General features: G+C 33.6%; 1 long non-coding RNA gene across 1 annotated transcript; it reads right to left on the bottom strand.

Moving 5' to 3' along the window:
• Positions 1-9724: 9724 nt before the first annotated feature.
• LOC135146472 (uncharacterized) lies at positions 9725-10367 on the bottom strand. Its single transcript, XR_010283833.1, has 4 exons — positions 10232-10367; positions 10029-10174; positions 9891-9964; positions 9725-9825 (listed from the first exon to the last, which is right to left on the bottom strand). It is a non-coding gene; the product is annotated as an uncharacterized LOC135146472 (long non-coding RNA).
• Between the last annotated feature and the right edge of the window lie 7936 nt (positions 10368-18303).

Here is an 18303-nt window from a genome sequence, read left to right as displayed (position 1 = left end):
TTTCCAGAGCTGCTGGTGCCATTAGAAAAGTTTGAAACTGGACTTATTAACGAGTTTTGAACTCCTCGTATGGTTGTATTAGTACTTTTAGCATTCGCAATCGGGTGGTCTCCGGCTGTTCGGATCTGTGTGGTTAGCATAGAGGTTCTAGGTAACAATGCTATATATATGCCGACCCTCCCTAGCCAAACTTTCTGCGACTTTCAGGTACCTCTACATTTAGCAATAGTGTTAGTTTTCATCACTCATTCTATAGATCTTTCCTCATTGACTTTGGTTGCTTAATAACTAATAAAGTAACACACAAACAGATAGCAAATGTTAAACTTTATTTGAAAGCGACCGCTTTGAGTACTCGCATTGCTTTCGAAGCGGTCCTTCGTGATTTGCCTAGAAAGAGCTGGCGCAACCAATTTTGGTACAATTAAACACGTTGATGAAACCAGTTAAGTCATTTATCATGGTTTATCTTATGTTTACAGGGAAATTTTCACCTGCTTCAAGACTATGCCCAGCTTTAGGTTTTTACCAGTTTAAAAAGCATACCTTCAATACGTTCCTCTCGGGACCCAGAGCTTGTTAAAGTATAAAGCAGTCCTCAAAACAGAGCTTTATTAAGAAGATACCATAACCACAACTTTAAGATGGTTTAATTATTGCAATTGAACTTTGGGTAGGGATGGTCGGCATATATATAGTATTGTTACCTTGAACCTATATGCTAACCACACAGATCCGAGCTGTAGAGACCATTCGAATGAGTATGCTAACAATACTAATGCAATCACACGATGAGTTCAAAACTCGTTAACCAGTCATTGAAACTTTTCTGATTGAACCAGCAGCTCCGGAAAGAGCAACGGCGCTAGGTTTCATCACTCATTCTATAGAGCTTGCCTCCATAATTAGTAGCCCAACGCTTAAACTTTAGATTAAAAAAAATGAAATTCAGCCTAGTAACTACTGCCATTTCCTTCGCGAATTTTAGTTCAGAAGTTTCTAAGTTAATTTAGCAGGTACTCTCTTTCTACTATGGGGGGGATTACCGAAAAGGTTTAATAAAAACTTATAAAAGCGCTACTCAGGTGAAAAGGTGAAATATTTTATGTTATATAGTTGTGAAGACTTTAAAAACCCAAAGGAATGGTTTTGAAAGTGTTGTTTCGGAAAGACTAAAAAAAGCCTTACGGCGGTTAGCAAGCAGCTTTCACATGTCGCATTCATAATCAGTCGATCTGTCTCTGAACTACATTGTTTTAATCATTACGCTGACCTGCTTACCAATCCCGTGTCTACTAGAAAGATTAATGCAAGCAAAAACAAGCACAGTGAAGCTTGGACTTTTAGTATCACAGGGAGGGCATCAAGTTAAAAGACAACCACGTGTTAAAAACAGACTCTATTTAGTTTCTCTCAATTAAAAGAAAACTTTTTCTTTAAAAAAATAAACAGTTGATTTCCTTTTGGTTTATTTCCCGTCTTAATTAAATTGAAGAGCAACTTACATACATTATATTAATGGATCGTTAGATCGGTCTAATAGAGCTATTCAAATCAGGTGCATATCGCACACACGCTATCATCACTAACAATTATATGGACTTCTTGCAACAGACCTCGCTTGTTTTATAAAAATTGCCCGTTGTATTCCCTCAAGATATTGTTTTAAATTAAAGAGGTATTATAGCCTACAAATTACCATTAACCGCGTTAGGACTGAAGATTGTTGTATATGTGTTACTAAAACTAACTTAATATTTTAACAGTAAATGGGCATTTGGGAAATTACACACTACATAAAATCTTTACGGACTTTGTACAAAAAACGTTGCATTTCAAATGGCGGCGCCACGGCAAAAGGCACTGGACGGCGAGGACCGCACGGGTTGCTTGGCATTATATAAAATCTACTTAATTAAGTGCAACTGCATGCTGTGGTCCAAGGTATTTGTACCAAGGAGTCACTAAAAAGAGGATTGGAATAAGACCAAATCATGCGACTATTTATACTAACTACATGAATTTTTGCTTTGATTTACTGGTTAAAGGCTTATTAAACGGTGACTGGTGGTGAACAGCAACGCACATGGTTATTACCGCAATCCCCAGGTGCCCTGTGAAGGTCTCCCAAAAGCTACTCGACTCAGCATCCGTTTAACCTTATGTAGTCAATGAAAGCTTTTTGAGATGAAAATTTTAGTAACTGAGTTAGTAATTACTAGCCAAGAAGCTAGTTCCGTTTAGGATATTTGTACTGAAAGTTTAAGTTTTAAAAAAAATAGGCGCTAGATATATATAACAACCCAACTACACCTATAAAGTTCGGTGAATCTTACGCATGTGCTTTGGGTAAAAAAATGAGGTCACATCCTCTATAGGCAGCTAGAAAAATTAGTGGTCGCCCATTAAGCTTTTGCTTAGTGTAAAAAGGCTTTACTGCGCTCTATTTGGCAATTCTTCCAAGTTTTCACCGCCCAGTGATGAGTTTTTGCTACTATCTTATTAACTGTAAACTATGGAAGATGTGTGTTTAGCTTTATGATAATGAAAAAGGAAATAGCATACTTAAGGCATGTGTAATATTGACTTGGCTATGAAGCTACTTATAGGTCGAATAGAGAATTTACTTTTATAGCTAACTTTTTATCAGCACAGGGGCATAGCATTTTTAATTTAATATCTAGTTTATTTCTCAAAATAAATCCTGCTATAAATTTTGTGTGGTGCAAAGTGAGTTATTAAAAATAGTATTGCATTCTTCTTTAAAAATATAGTTAAAATCCACAAGTCTTCTTCCAAAAGTGCACCAGCTGTCGTTAAATATAATTTTGTCGACGTAAAGAAGTCTTGAGCAACATTGAAACGTCTGTAGAAGTCCTATTCTTCTGTTATAATTGGAGTTAAGTGATACTAATAAGAAAATTGGTTTAAAAAAGTTACAAGTTGTCAAATACAAACATCTCATCAAAGGCGTCTGGACAAATTTCAGTTATTGAATTGTTTCTCAAGTCTCTATTAGAGTAATATTGCTCTTATGTTTGCTAAAAAATATACTTGTAAAAAGTATCAAGCTGTAGAAAGAGGACTTAAACGATAAAAAATATAAATAAATAGAAGATAATAAACTTATTCCTTTGTTTTTACTTCATTTTAAGTGTCACCGTTATGATTTTTATTTTTAAACTTGAAAAGAAATTTTAAGATAAGTTGAAATTTTTATAAACTTCATAGCGTACAAACATAATATATGAAAACTAGTTTAAAGCTACATCTCCTCCGCCTATTAAAGCGTTTTACTTCTATATCTTTAACTTAAATATGCTGAAGTAACTTACAAAAGTTGAAGCTCCGAAAGATTTTTAAAAGTGCCTGAGGCAATAAATGTAATAGTATTACCTTCAAGATAACTATAGTCAGTAAAAAAGTGAATTTTTCGTCTTAAACTGTAAGCAAAAGGTGAAAGACTCAGTAAAAGCTTTTTTACAAATTAGTCGTTAAAGGGCAAAAAAAAATATTAAATAATTACAGACTATACAAGAACTTACAGCTGCTCCAGACTAGTTAGCCCCGCAAACGAACTTTCCTCGATTGTAGTAACTAAGTTGTTAGACAAGCGTCTGCATATATGAATGTTATAAACATTTAAATAGGTAGTTATACAAAAAATTGTCTCTTTTCGAGGAGCATACTACAATTTAAGTTCCTAATAAGACACTCACCGCTTTGTCTATATTTTTCTCAACGGCGCATGAGTGCCTGCTAATGTTTATCTCTTGATAAAATATAATAACTTTCCCGAGGACTAGGAAACGACTTAATTTACTTTTTTGCGGTAGAGAGCGTCAGAAAAGCGATTTAATGTTATTTATTACAAACGAAAAGCACTTAACGTGTATCTCTTATAATAATAATGAAAAACATGGCTTTTACGAGTACAAATTCTACTTAAATTTATGTATAGCACTACTATTATTTTTAACTTCAAAGATAAATCTAAAGGATTTTTTTAATAATAATTTAACAATTTATCAAGTTGAGCACAAGACTCTTAACTTATCAAGTAATTGGACTCTCGGGATTATTAACATAGGGCTTTTTATGCAGATTCAAGTATCTATCTTACAAGTAAGTCAAGGCTCTTAGGGAGGAAAAAGAATTTTTCCCCAGAGAATTAATATGATTACTTCCAAGGGCTCTGCAAGTTAGTCACAGTAAGCAAGCAGTATTCAACTGATAACAAAATCTTATTTTATTTAAATAATCTATTTATTCAGTATACTTTCAGAGGCGCACATTAACTATATTAACATAGAAAAGTTAGATATAATTTAAGCAAGTTCTATATTTCTTTGGGTGAACTACGCGAAAAGTTTTAATTTACGGGATGTGCTAACATACAAGTGTAATAGACTAAAAAGATTTCGGAACACATCCCCCTTGACTGAAGTCAGCTGGTTTCCGTGTAACCATCTTGTTCAGTTAATATATATTACTAATTAACTTAAATAAAACTTTAAATTTGAAGTAATGACAAATTTCTTAGAGCTGTCATCCCATTAAATGCTCCAGTGGCTATCGTAGTGATTTTATTAAAGTCAAGACGTCTACATAAAATACAAATAAAAGCTAATCCGGTAAGGGATTTAAAAAGTGAATCCATTAAAAAGTATATTTGAAATACAACCAGATAAACTAATATGGAAGTTTAGCAGTACTTGCATTAATGGTGACAGTAATTAATTAACTAAAAGGTTAAAGAACTAAGTTGTGATTTACTTACAACTGCTCGAGGTTTGTAAGACCCGTAAACATTGTGTCACTTATACCAGTAAGTTTATTGTTGTTTAACCATCTATGAAGGTATAACTGACTCGGTTTGCTTCGCAATAAAAAAAGCTGTTCTTTATTCAAAGAAATAGTAGCCCTTACAAACTTTTTAAATTTTCCAAGTCTTTGAAAGAATCAGAACCAATTGATTTGATGTAATTTGAATGTAAATATCTAGAATTATGATACATTTTTTAAAAAACCAAACTCAAGAAATTCTATTGTTTTTTAAGAATTTTTCTGAATTGTGTTAAGTTTCATATAAAGATTTGGCCTAATAAGTATCAAACTATGCCAGATATATTTATACTAAAATTTACAATTTAATAAGGTAAGTTCATAAACTCCTTACGTCGCATTTATGTCTTAAATTATTCAGTAATAAGCTAAATTGTGACAACTATAACTATGATTGGAAGCTTAATTTTTAATTAGGAAGTTTTATACATATCAGCTGTCTACTCAGTTTGTTAATATAAATTAAAGAACTCATCCTTTGAACCACATTTTTAGCTACACTAAAATAAAATTTTTAAGGTGCCTATCTTAAGTTATCTAGTAAGAGGAGATTCAACGTTTTGTAAGGAAACTCACAATTCCTCTAACAATGGGAGGTCTTTAAATGTAATTGAATTTACATCGCTAATTGAGTTTAGTTGAAGATTCCTTTTTAATGTCAAAATAAGTTAGTTATAACGTTTTTAAAGAGTTAGACTTACAAAGAGGTTACACGTGAGGCAATCCCTTTGGTAGGAAAAAAAGTCTTATAAGAGCACTGAGACAAATCCCTGTATACGAAAATGCACAAAAGTATTGTCTCATATCTACTTTTAATACCGATTTTATTAAACATTAATATATTTGAGATCAATGAACTCTACTTGGGAACATAAATAAGTTCCTTATAAACAAAAGCGTTAAAGACTAATTAAACGGTTAAACTAAACTGTACTTACAAGTAAGCTCGAATTGAGGTTAGTTGGCACCTAGCCCAGCTCTCTTTTCCATTCAAAAGGGTTATAAAGTACAGTACCTTTGTAAAGTAGCTCATTTTCTTTTTTTAAAGGCTCAGCTTAGCGAAGCACGATAAAGTTATTTATATATTTAAATTGTTGGCTAGTTAATAATACATTTTATCTGATGTCATTATGCTAAGAATAATTATAATTAAAAAAAATGTAATTTTAAAGGCTGCAACTAGGAATATAAGAAATTGGTAATTATGGAATGAGCATGCGCTTTAATTACCCCAAAGTTAAATGGTAGGTCTGTAAAAATTGTTGTTATGATGTCATCAAGACTAGTTGGATAATTTAATGTCAATATTTATTAATAAATCTTGGGCTATGCAATGACTTATCTGACTAATATCAACCATAGAAGGGTTTTCTCTTATTAAATTGTTTAATTTATAAATATGCATATGCATCTATATAAATAGAAAAAAGTTAAATAATATTTAAAGCTTCTTATAAGTATATTTAATTAATGTTTGCCTTTAAATAAACTCATAGAATGTCTCCTTTATTGTAGTATACCTATTTACAATAAACTTTAGGAAAACGTAAAGTTTATTTAAATTTTAAGCCACCCAAACCCTCTCAATAGACGGAAACGCGTGGTTCATGGTTTGCTGTCTGCCTTTGTTTCTGCTAATTTTGGTCGTACTTTATTAAACTTTGTCCAACATGATTAAACCATTTATAAATATTTACATGTAGAGTTTCGTTACGGTTTACGCAACTAGTTAGCTCAAAAGCAGCATTTAAATTTGGCTCAAAAAACACTAACTTGAATTGGCTTATAGAACATAATTACATTTAATTATTACTAATCACACGACCAGGGTTCGTAATTTTTTTAATCAATTTAAGTTGTAGCAATTAAATGTTTTAAATTAATCAGAAAGCCCATAAAAATTAATTGAACCAAAAACCAAATAAAAACGCGAACTCGCTGAGATAAGGTGCGGTGGATCCGCCCTCCATACCCCCATCTCAAGTTGTGTTACGCGGGGATCGTAAAAATTGTTTGTCGACGTCAAAGTTCTCAACTTGCATTGCCCATGGAGGGAGCGGCGTTCAGTTTTTTTGAAAAAATTGACTTACATATATTTAGTTCTCTTAAAGATCTTTAAAGTAGTTATTCCTTGACCTGTAAGTTTTTAATTTTTTTTATTTTATGCAAAATCTACTGTGTATTTTTTTACTTTAGTAAGAAAGAATAATTATACAAACTTTTTTCCTAAAAATGGTATCTTAACTTTATAAAACCGATTCGAAAATTTTTTCATTAGGCTTTATTATATATAAGTAAAGCAATAAATATGTTTTTTTTTATGGCTTTAAAAGCGCAGTCAGTGAACGCCGCTTGTAAAAATAACTAGTTTTAGAATATTTTTAAAACAGTCTAAAGAACAACTTTTTTATTTACGCACACCTGCTCTATACAACCTTTTATACAAGAAATATCTTCCATGGGAATTGGCGCCTCAAATTCATAAACACTTAAGTTTTCGGGAGTAGGGATGGAAGTTTCGGTAACATCCCCTTCATAATCGTTATTATGTTGGCATGGAAAGTCATCTGAACTTCACTCTTTGATAAGAGAGCGGCGGCTGAGATGTACTTAGTGAAAGAGTCCCCTCTCCTTCCCCACTTGGGACAGTTAGAGATCAAGCCGAAAACATTGTTCCCAGTTAGAAAAAAACCGCTGTCAACCTCTTTTGTAGCAACAAAAATTAGTCTTCAATATTCCGGTTTTTTCAAGATCATTATGAACTAATTTATAATATTTCACTCAGTCTTCGTCGGGTTAAGTTAAAGCCAAACTAATTTAGGGATCTACTTTTTTTAAGGGTAAAAGATCCAGGGCCATAAAAAAACCGCCTCGGCTAGCAAACTTGGGAATTTTTTTTCCCTTTTTACTCTTCCCAAGCGACTTTTAAGTAAACGTTAGACCTGCAAAGAAAGAGATTGTACCTGAAATATTTTATTAATAGGGCAAACATATTTTTGGAGTCGTGGTATCTTTGCACTGCATGGAGAAGCCTTATATCTTTACAATTTTTGTTCAAGGCATTTTTATATCTTAAAAAAAGGAACATCTCTTTTCGAGTAAAGTGGTTTCACTTCAATTCTAAATATTTTTTAGTTTTTTTGCAAAAAAACTTTTAAAGCAAGCCTTCTACAGCCTTAAAAATTAAGTCGTAAGTCCTACTCCCATAATTTTTTTCAACTTGATTAAGTAAATTTATTTTTGAGCTCTATCTTTACAAGGACAATTTAAATCATAGACCCATAGAATAGCGTGCTAGAAGAACTAAGTGATAAAGTAAAAAAAAAATCCGAGGCTGCACTTATAAAAGAAATCTTCGTTTTGGATGACTAAGTCATCTTAGCTGGCCGAGCGAAGAGAAGGGAAACTTGCTTGATATAATTAGAATGTGGCTGAAAACTTTTTACTATTAGAGGCATAGCTTTATCCACAGTAACAAATCCTGCAGAGATTATTTTTTTGAACATAACTTTTTGTTCTATATTTAGGTTAGTATTAAAGTTTATTAGGCTATTGTGTGTTTTTAACCGTTTCATCACCATAAGTTCTTTCCATTATTCGGTTCAGATCCAAAGACGGTATCAAATTTTGGGCGAAAACATTTTACGAAAAACCTAATTTTGGACGAAAATGTTAAGTTTGCACCGTCGTTCAACAAAAATTGTAAATATCATCTCGTATAAACTGAGTAAACGGGGAAAGGCTATTTAAGGGCGAAAAAAATATTTCCTATGTTGCTCAAAAAATTTCTTTTTGGAGTTTCGGCCAAACCGTTAGTTCAGTACAGAAGAAAGAGAAGTTAGAAATAGTTTGCTCGGAAATCTTAACAATCTATAACTTGCCAAAACAAAAAGCTAAATCTACTCTTTGGCCTTAAGAAGAGGGGTTGTAAACTTTCCAACTTCCGCCTCTCTTTCTCAAAGCTATTAATGCAGGGTAACAGCTTTAAATTTCAAGATCAAGCTCTCCGTTATCGATTAAATAGTATCAGGTTTGGTAATTATTTGAGCAATACCCGAAGAATCTCGCAGTCATATTAATTTCAACTGGCCGAATTTACAAAAGCACAAATATAAAATTACAACAGATCTGAAAGCGAAAGCATAAGTTCTGACAAAAAGTTTTCACAAACGGCACTTTACTTAGCAAAATTATTAAGATTGCAAAGTAATAAAAACCTAATTGAAAATCTTCAACCCAACCGCAAAGATGAACGGTCTGACAAACGGCACCTTCACTTTTAAACCATATCTTAGGTTTTTTTAAAGCATGAACTTTACTCTCATCAGTTGGGCGTGGAACGTAGTAGTAAACCGCTTTGGGGTTTTACAAAATTTATAATAGATAACCTGCAAAGTAGCATTAAGACACACAATCCTGGAGATGGGGTTTCCGCTTCATAGTCATTTGAAAAGGAATATAGCCACGAATGCATAAAAGTGGTTCCCTAGCAATTTTTTTTTTAAATAAAGGAAGCACCGACTGTTATCATACTTTTACGCTTCATCTAAAAACCACGAGCTGGTAACAACCGGTTAAGGACGACCACGAAATCCTGCACACATGCATTCGCTCTCAAGGATAACACCAGTATACTCGGTGTGTTATGAAGCTCTCAAAGTTTAGAATTTTCTTAAAAACTAAAGTTTTTGTTTAATAGTGGGAGTTAAGATAGACCAAGTTTCATTGTTATTTGGGCTCGTTTTTTATAAAAAGTTCTACATCGAAAAATTTGTAAGCGACTTGGTATATTCTAATTATACAATTAGTAATAGAAGTAAAGCCATTATTTTTTTATGTACTGAACCATCACCTTTTATAAAGAAATTCCAAAATAGTATATAGTTTTAGTTTCCGAAGTTCTTGGGTGAAGCACTAGGTAAATAATTTTTTCAGTGTATATATGGCTCTAGGGCCTCCGGTGGAGGACAAAAAGTAGCACTGAATTTGTTATGGGGTGGTGCACGTAAATTTTTATTTTTATACTAGTAATACTCATAACTTACCTTAACCGGTAAAATTTTACTAACTTTTTTTTTAAGCATTCCCCCTAAGGGCTTCGTTTCGAAGTCATAATTCTCTATTAAAAATTGGCATTCAAAAAAAATCTTCCACGCGTTATCATAAAATGAAATATTGTAAACCCAGCGAGAAGGATTGTGCCAAACTTTTCCCCGTGCGCCATGTACCACAGTCGTGCAGTAATTCTGCGTTCATACTTAACAAAAGTGGATGGGAAGTTTTGTAGGTTCCAAGGTGGTATTAAATATAACATAATTTCTTTTCACCACTGGTGGTAGAATCGTTCTGTAAGGTACTGTCGATGGTAGGAACCTATACAACTTACTGTCATGTGGCATGTTTTCTCGGCAGTTTCGTCCATCATAATTACATTGTGGTTCATTACCCAAAAACTGACAAGTTATATTTTTCAAGAAGACTTGCAAGGAAGACATAGTAAATTTCAGTTGAAGGTTAGTCAAGCTAAAAAGTCACTAAAATTTTACATCTACTGATATAACTTTAAAAAACCTCTTAAGCAGCTCCCTTAAATATTTTTTTTTGTGATGTTATATTAGCTTATCTTTTAAGTATCAAGATCTTTTTTTTGACAACCGCTTTAAAATCTAATCTTTTCAGCAGTTGCATTACTGTTTTCAAGTCAAGTCAACTCCCCGCAAGGGCTTGTTCTTAATTAATCAATCTAGTAAAAACTTCGTTTATACGTTAGGTTGATCCAGAACTCAACTGGTTAATCGATTTTTTTTTTTTTTTTTTGCGGTGATGAGGGCTGTGCACCTCTACTTTTTACTAAGAATTTACTATAAATATTTTCCTTATTTCCGCCTAATAACTTATTAGTTATATATACCTGCACCTACTTATATACATATCTTTTTTTTCTGTTTATATAGCGCTTTATTTAATATATATCTATACATATATATTTGAAAACTTAAACTTTATATATGGATGACTACCTCTATGTGTTCTTTTTCCAGAGGCAATCAACAAGATCTTACTGATGATATATTAGCTGTTAATAATGACCTTAGAAATGATTTAGAATTCACAAAATAATTACTAAACGATCTTTAAAAAAGAATTTCTGAAAACATTTTTACCAGAAGGTAAGAAAAAGAAAAGTGGTAATTTATATAATGCCCTACAACTACTCGATAGATCTTGGACTTCAGAAATTATTCTTGAAGAAGCATAAGTTAAAATTACGGAAACTAGAAATGGTAGTAATTATAATAAAAACATCTCGAGAGATCATAGCGATAAAAGTAAAAACAGTAATAGTAAGATAGTAATAATAATGGTGACCATAATACCACTAATAAACGGATCGACAACAATAATAAGAAACCTTTGAAAAGCTTAAAATACAAGTCTATTAGAATCAATACCAATAATAATACTAAGAACGCATGTTCAGTAATGTTGATAACAACGACAAACAAATCTAGTAATTCTAATAATGATTATCAAGTTATTGTTAACAAAAAAAAGTAAATAACAAGAAATACAGAATTCCTCCTATCACTCTTAGAAACAGAGAAGAATGAAATTTTCTTACTAATATGAAAAAATTAATAATATTACCACTACAAGTGCTAAAGATACTGCGCACGCATTTAGGATTTCACCTACAAGCGAGAAAGATTACAGTAAAACTTATCTCCTTATTAGATTTAGGCAAATATGAATACTACCCATACAAATTCCTCCGAAAAAGAAGTTAAAGTTATATTTTGCGGAGTTTTTATAGAGAAGCCAATTTCCGATTTCGAAGTCGGACTAGAAAATGAAAGATTTCGCTCTAGAGGAGTTATACAAAACGCGGTTATACTGAAAATCGAGGGACCTATCCTTGGTTTCAGTCTAAGTAACCAAGTTGAGGCCTTTCGATGTCTGTTGAACCTTTAAATAGGGTGGCAGTGGCCGTTGCTTCAGATGCTATTTACTTGGACATACCCAAAAATATTGCTCTTTGATGCTTCGATGCATGAAATGCGGAAAAGACCACGGATCTGAAGATTGCACCAAGAAGGTTGAGGAAAAACGTATCTGCGCTAATTGTCAAGGAGAAGCACCCAGTAAGTTATAAAGGATGCATTTACTACCTCTAAAAAGCCCCATGTAGGAAAGAGACATTGCCTATTCGAATTTTTCTCAACAAACAAGGTAATCCCATCCAACTAAAGGTAACCTATGCCCAAGCAAAAAATAATATTACTAAAACTAACCTAGATGAGATTAATAAGTAAACACGTTGTTACCTCATTACTTAAGGTTATTAATAACCAAATAGCCAATCTATAGCAGATCTATTCGACAAACTGAATCATTTTCAATGACTCCTTTCCGCTAAAATATAGGGTTAAAATTATTTAACGAAATGCTGATGGAATTAGGAATACAAAAAAAGAATTACAGGGGCTCAACTCATCATTAAAACCTGATATTATTCTACTCTCCGAAACACACATAAAAGAACCTGCCTAACTACATTTAATATAGTAAAGACCGCAATAACTCAAGAAGGGGAGGCAAGCATAAACCCCTATTCTGCGTAAAATACCCAGAGCTTCAAAGCTTAGAAGCTATTGAAAAATAAACAATTAGTTTCAATCAACCGGCCCAACAAATACTATGGTCATGTATAAAGTTTCAGGTAAAGTGTTATGCACTAAAAATTAAATAAGATCTTCATGATGAAACCTCAATTATTTTACGGTGGCCCTTACTCCAAACATACATTTTAAAACTGTAGGAAACTAATTTTAATGGAAAGATTCAAATTGTGTTGTCTTAGCTCCGTCCGAGCCTACACATTATTTAAACGAGGTACTTTAGATAGTCCGGACAACGCAACATTACAGAATGTCAATACCAGACTTTATCACAACCCTACAAGAGTTTTCCTCGTATCATGATCCGACACTAATCGATATCTTGTTAGGGGTCCTTTCACTCTCGTTGGCTGGAAGATTTTTCGAGATCTTCTTAAACACTAAATTTTGTTAGCTTGATAGATGGCCAACTTTTCAGAAATTGACGACACCGTCTTCCGCATCAAAACCGTCTCTATCTATTCTCATGACAAAAAGTCTTACCAAATGTTTTTAGTCTCTCTCTCCCCGCTAGCAGAAAACATTAAAAGGAGGAAACGTTTAAAAAATGAATATAAAGCGAGTCTATATCCTTCTTATAAAAGCGCTGTAGTATATTAAACCAAAGAATTAAAAAGGAACTAAAGATATTTTTTAAACTAAATGTGGGAAAACAAATTTATCTCATTAACTTCTTGTAAATCCATTTGGAAGGTAGCTAATATGTCATCTGGTAAAAAGAAAGATAACCTATATACTCCCTATTGACAAAAAAAAAAAGATTGTTTACTCAGCATCTGAAAAACTTCTATTTTGCAGAACATTATTTTCTTCCCCAAAACAAGTAAACCTGGTAATATTGTCTAAAACTACCGCCCAAGTAGTCTACTCTCGTGCCTAAGCAAAGCACTGGAAGCAGTAATACTAAAAAAGGCTACAAATCTTTGTGAAGATAAACATATATGGCCAAATTGCCCATTAGCGTTTAGGCATAATCTTAAGTTCGGGACGAACCTTTAAAGAATGAAAGTCAACGGCAGCAGTATTCTTAGATGTCGAGAAAGCAATTGATAGGATATGCCCCAATGGTATTCTAATCAGACTGATTAAATGTAGCTTTTCTAAAAACCTCACACATAATTAAGTCTTTTCTGCACGAAAAAACTTTACTAAAATTAGCTCAAAAAAAACTGCCAAAGTAAACTAACTATTGGAGTTCCTCAAGGATCTCTTCTTTCCCTACTTCTTTTTATCATCTACTGTTATTATATCCCCGCGCCTATTAGCATCTTTAAGGCTCAATATACGAATGACATCCCAATATATTGCAGTTAAAATCAAACTTCTTAGTATTAAGGCACCTTCAGTATTTCTTAAAATACCTGAACAATGGTTTGACACATGGCAAGTAACATTTAATGCTGCAAAAAGTAAGGTCCTTTATTAACGAGAAAAAGATGAAAAGGCCTCTTACCGATCTTTCCCTGTTACTAACGGAGATCCCCTGGAGTGATCACGATAAATACTAGGCGTGATAATCCACTCCAAAGTATATTGGTTTGCCCACACCTCTTACGTTTATTAAGAAAGCGAAGGCTTTGTTAAGCACTCTTTACCCTCCACTATGCAAAAAAAGTAAACTTAGCCAAAAAACAAACTGATGATCTACAACTAGTTAGACCAAAACTCACTAACGCCGTCAATTGCGTTGGCCTTCTCGGAAGTCATCGTTAATCGGCTACAAAATCCCACCGAACCACTTTCTTCGAATGATAACCAGGGCATTATAGCACGTTCGCCTAACCACAACTTACATCGGAATTGAAAAGCGAGTTTTTCAGAGACTTTTTTATTAAGGCAGCAAGTAGTTGGTTCTCAGACTTCAGCGCGCATTCTAACCAATTTTTGTCCAAGGCGGTAGCTTACGATCCTACCCACTACTCTGAACACAAATGACTCAAGTATTCTTACGTAAACCTTTTATACTAATAATAACAATGGTACTTAAATACTAAATGTTTATGCTTATAGCAATAATTACAATAATGTTTTCACTATTCTATATTATTAAAAGACGGGTTTATGTTTAATAAAGGAGTTTGCCCCTAACATTGTGGAAATACCGTGTGGGGGTTTGTTGTTCACTAAAGGAGTTTTACCCCTTGCGTCGTAGTAAAAGGCGCTAGAGGTATTCATATAGTGGGTTTAGCGAGTAGCTTCTTGGCGGTTTTCTCTGTGTTAGTTATCAAGTTTTTTTTACTTGGCAAAAATAAAATGAGTAACAGAAATCAATAAGAATATTCATATTATGAAACTCCTTTGAACTGCAATATGAAGTAACCTAGATGAAGGTCTTGGTAAACAAAATGAGTGATTAATTCGCAGCTGGTTAATAAAAGGTTGCTGACCATCTTAACTAGTTAATTAGGGTCTACTTATGGAGTAAAGCTTGTTACCTAAGTATTATTACTGGATCCAACATAACAAATATTAAAAAGACCTTAATCAAATAATACCAAGATCTCAGCCTTGATTCTAGAGGTTAATAAACTAACTTAAAACTTGTGGTGTTCTCTCTACTAATCCTGCGTTAGATTCTAATAACTTATCTTGGTGGGAAGCTTTGGTTAGTTTAACTTGGACTTAAATCTAACGCTAAACTCGCGGTTTATGATGTGGTTTCCAAAGGGGCATCAATATTGTTGTCTATACAGCATACAAAGTATAGGATTTTTATTGAATAAAGGCAACCGTCATCATTAGCAATAATCGTAGTAGAACTTTAAGGGGAGGTTACTACCTACTTTATTATTCTGCACTTCTCGTGGTCAGACCTTAAATAGGATTATAAGAAAGTTAGACAAAGAGAAAGAGTGCTTCATCGACAAATATACTTGGGCTTAGATTAACCAGAAGTTAGCTTAACAAATTCTACAGACCTAAATCATTTATAGGAGCCACTAATTTTTAGTTCGTAAAACCTCACTAACTAGCGCTTAGGGGACTTAATAAGTGCTTAAAACCGTCCTCAAAAGTGACTGCCCTATTCAAACTGGTCTATGCTGTTTCTAAACTGAGTCCAAGTCAGTTCTGTTTACTAGTAAGATGAAATCCTTATTTTGAGTTTTTCTTGAGGTTTGATTCTTACCCTATCAGATTGGTTAAGCTCTTTGACCGTAGTTAGTAAAGCAAAGATTTTGCTTTTAGAACTAGGCCAGATCGATGTAAAAAGCTAAGGATAATCCACAGGGCAGTACCGAAATTTCTGTGTTATTTTTAACATGACTAAAACAAATCGTAGGTACTTCAAGATCACAGCCTGGGTCTGGGTTTGGGTTGAAGTAGGTAAATTATTCTCTAATATTTATTATTACTCGGCAGCATTTCCCAAGATAAAATCGATTATGAGCCTGAAATATATTTCATAGTTTTAATTCTGTTCATAATTTACCTACTGCAACCCAAACCCAGACCCAACCTAAACTGTGACCTTGAAGTTCATAATCGATTTTATCTTGGGAAATACTGCCAAGTAAGAATAATAATTAGTAAATAATTTACCTACGGATAAAGAACACTATTATAGGAGATTAGAGGATAATGGGGAAGTTAAGCAAAAGATTTCACAAGATAATCGGGCAATTATTGACGTTTTTGGTATTTTTTACTCATTGTACAGGGCAGTTTGCCTCAAAGCAGCTAGTTTTGCTCTAGTTTTTCATAAAAATCATAATTTTGATTTTAATAAGATGGGTGCCTTTACCGCTAACCTCAATGTTGTAACTAACTTTATCGGTGATGGCTTCCTTCACTGAGCTGTAATCACGGCTAGGTACGCTTCAGTGATCCTTTCAAGATCCTGTTAAGACAACCGTGTAAAACAGCAGAAAGCATCATGAAGCAATAGTACTTTAGCAATAAATAATGAAAAACTTTAATCTATTGTCTTGGCTTTTTATATTATGAGTGGTGGGCTACAGCCCTGGTTAAACATTGACTAATCAAAGTGTCTGAGATAGCTAACATAAGAAGCTAGGATAAACACCCCTGACGTTGTGGAAATACTGCGTTGGGGTTTGTAGTTTACTTAGTCAAATGTTGTAAGGAGGACACAAAACTAGTTCAATACTAGTCAACAGTAGTGCTACTTTAAGTACGTTCTTCTACTAAAAAGGAAAATAACTTGGTGAACTTTTCGAGTTATAATCGATAGGTACAAGTTCAAGTGGTGGGTTTTATTGGAGAAGACAAACAAATATAAATATTTTAATAGTTAAATATAAGTAATTAAATAAATAAAACTCAGACAATATTTTAATTAATACAATAAATAAATAAAACTAAATCAATAATTCAATTACTACAATAAATGTACTAAACTTGATGAAACAAAGAAATGACTACCAAACTGTAACGGTATGATCATGGCAACTAATTTTGATCAGTACTGCGCTCAGGATTGTAATCTACTACGGAAAATTCTCAGTGAAGTGGTAAGATCCAACTCAGCCTACGTTATAAGAATAGCGGAACTGCACAGGTGATATAACCAACCCTGTGGAAACCCTCATATAGCGGGTCAAGTCTTTTAACATAATTTAACACAATTCTTTAAGATAATTAAACATAATCACATAACATAACATAATTTAACATGATTTAATAACATTACATAACATAATCAAACACAATTATATCACTTAACATGTAACATGATTTAACACAGTCATATACATAATTAAACACGACCATAAAACATAAATAATTTTCATTTAGAACGGCACCCTAATAAATCTAAATAGTGTATTTTACAGGCCCCCTTTACTCTGTATTTACACAGTAAAATCAGCGAGTATCGGTTTAGTACTTTTTACTATTATAGTTAAACATAGAGAAATAGCATATAATAATAGAGAGAACGTTTTTTTTTCTAGCGTCTCTCGATACTCTCGCATGCCCTGAGCGAGCATTTTTATCTTTGTATTTTGACTTTTTAGCCCGGGATAGGCGAGGCTCCTTTGCTAGGCTGTGACCGCAGCAGGTAAGACTTGATCTTTATAGTTGATTGACTTTGGCCACTGCGTAGGTGGTTGCCTGCAGTAGAGGCATTTTGTCGAGCGATTTGCCTTGGCTTTGACAGTTGGATCGAACTTTTCGATCCTTCGTCCAGCATTGTACACTCTTTAATGGACGTAAAGGTTTCTATCTCTGTCTCGAGGTTCATTATAATAAAGCGCCCGAAAAAGATCGTGCCTATATATAAAATTCGTGCCGCAAACGTCTTAGTCCTGGCGGCTACATGGGGATTTCGATCTAGTGTAGTCGCAAGGTCGATATCCGTTACGAACACATGATTAATGTAGGTTTATTCTCATTCGGTCATGTCACCCTCTAAGGCTAGCGCTGGTCTTACTTTGATCTCAATCTAATTTTGCTTAAACAGGTCGCAGTAACGTTTGCAAAACCTGTTCGTTGTGATTATGGTACCTTCCTTTGGGACCGATTGGGCCCAGGGTGAGCATGTGCAGCGGAAAGTCCCAGATGGCGTCACGCCACGTATCGAAAGATATACTCTTAAACTTGTCAAAACGACGTCTTTAGGCTAAGTCCTTCGGCAGGTGCTGTCTTCCCTGTATCTTTGGATGGTAAACATTTGATGTTTCTAACCTAAACTAATAAACCGCTGACTAAACTTGTTTCATTCTCTGATGGGTAAGTTGTGTTATCTTTAGCTTAACCATAAGGCTTCGCGTTGAGTTCTAGCATTGCCCTCAGAACCCATTCCTTCTTAGGCGTGGCG

The sequence above is a fragment of the Zophobas morio genome, unplaced genomic scaffold (assembly GCF_036711695.1).
Source record: "Zophobas morio isolate AGI-343-1 ecotype UQ-CSIRO unplaced genomic scaffold, CSIRO_AGI_Zmor_V1 ptg000228l, whole genome shotgun sequence".
Taxonomy (NCBI): Eukaryota; Metazoa; Arthropoda; class Insecta; order Coleoptera; family Tenebrionidae; genus Zophobas; species Zophobas morio.
This window is presented reverse-complemented; position numbering and strand designations above follow the sequence as displayed.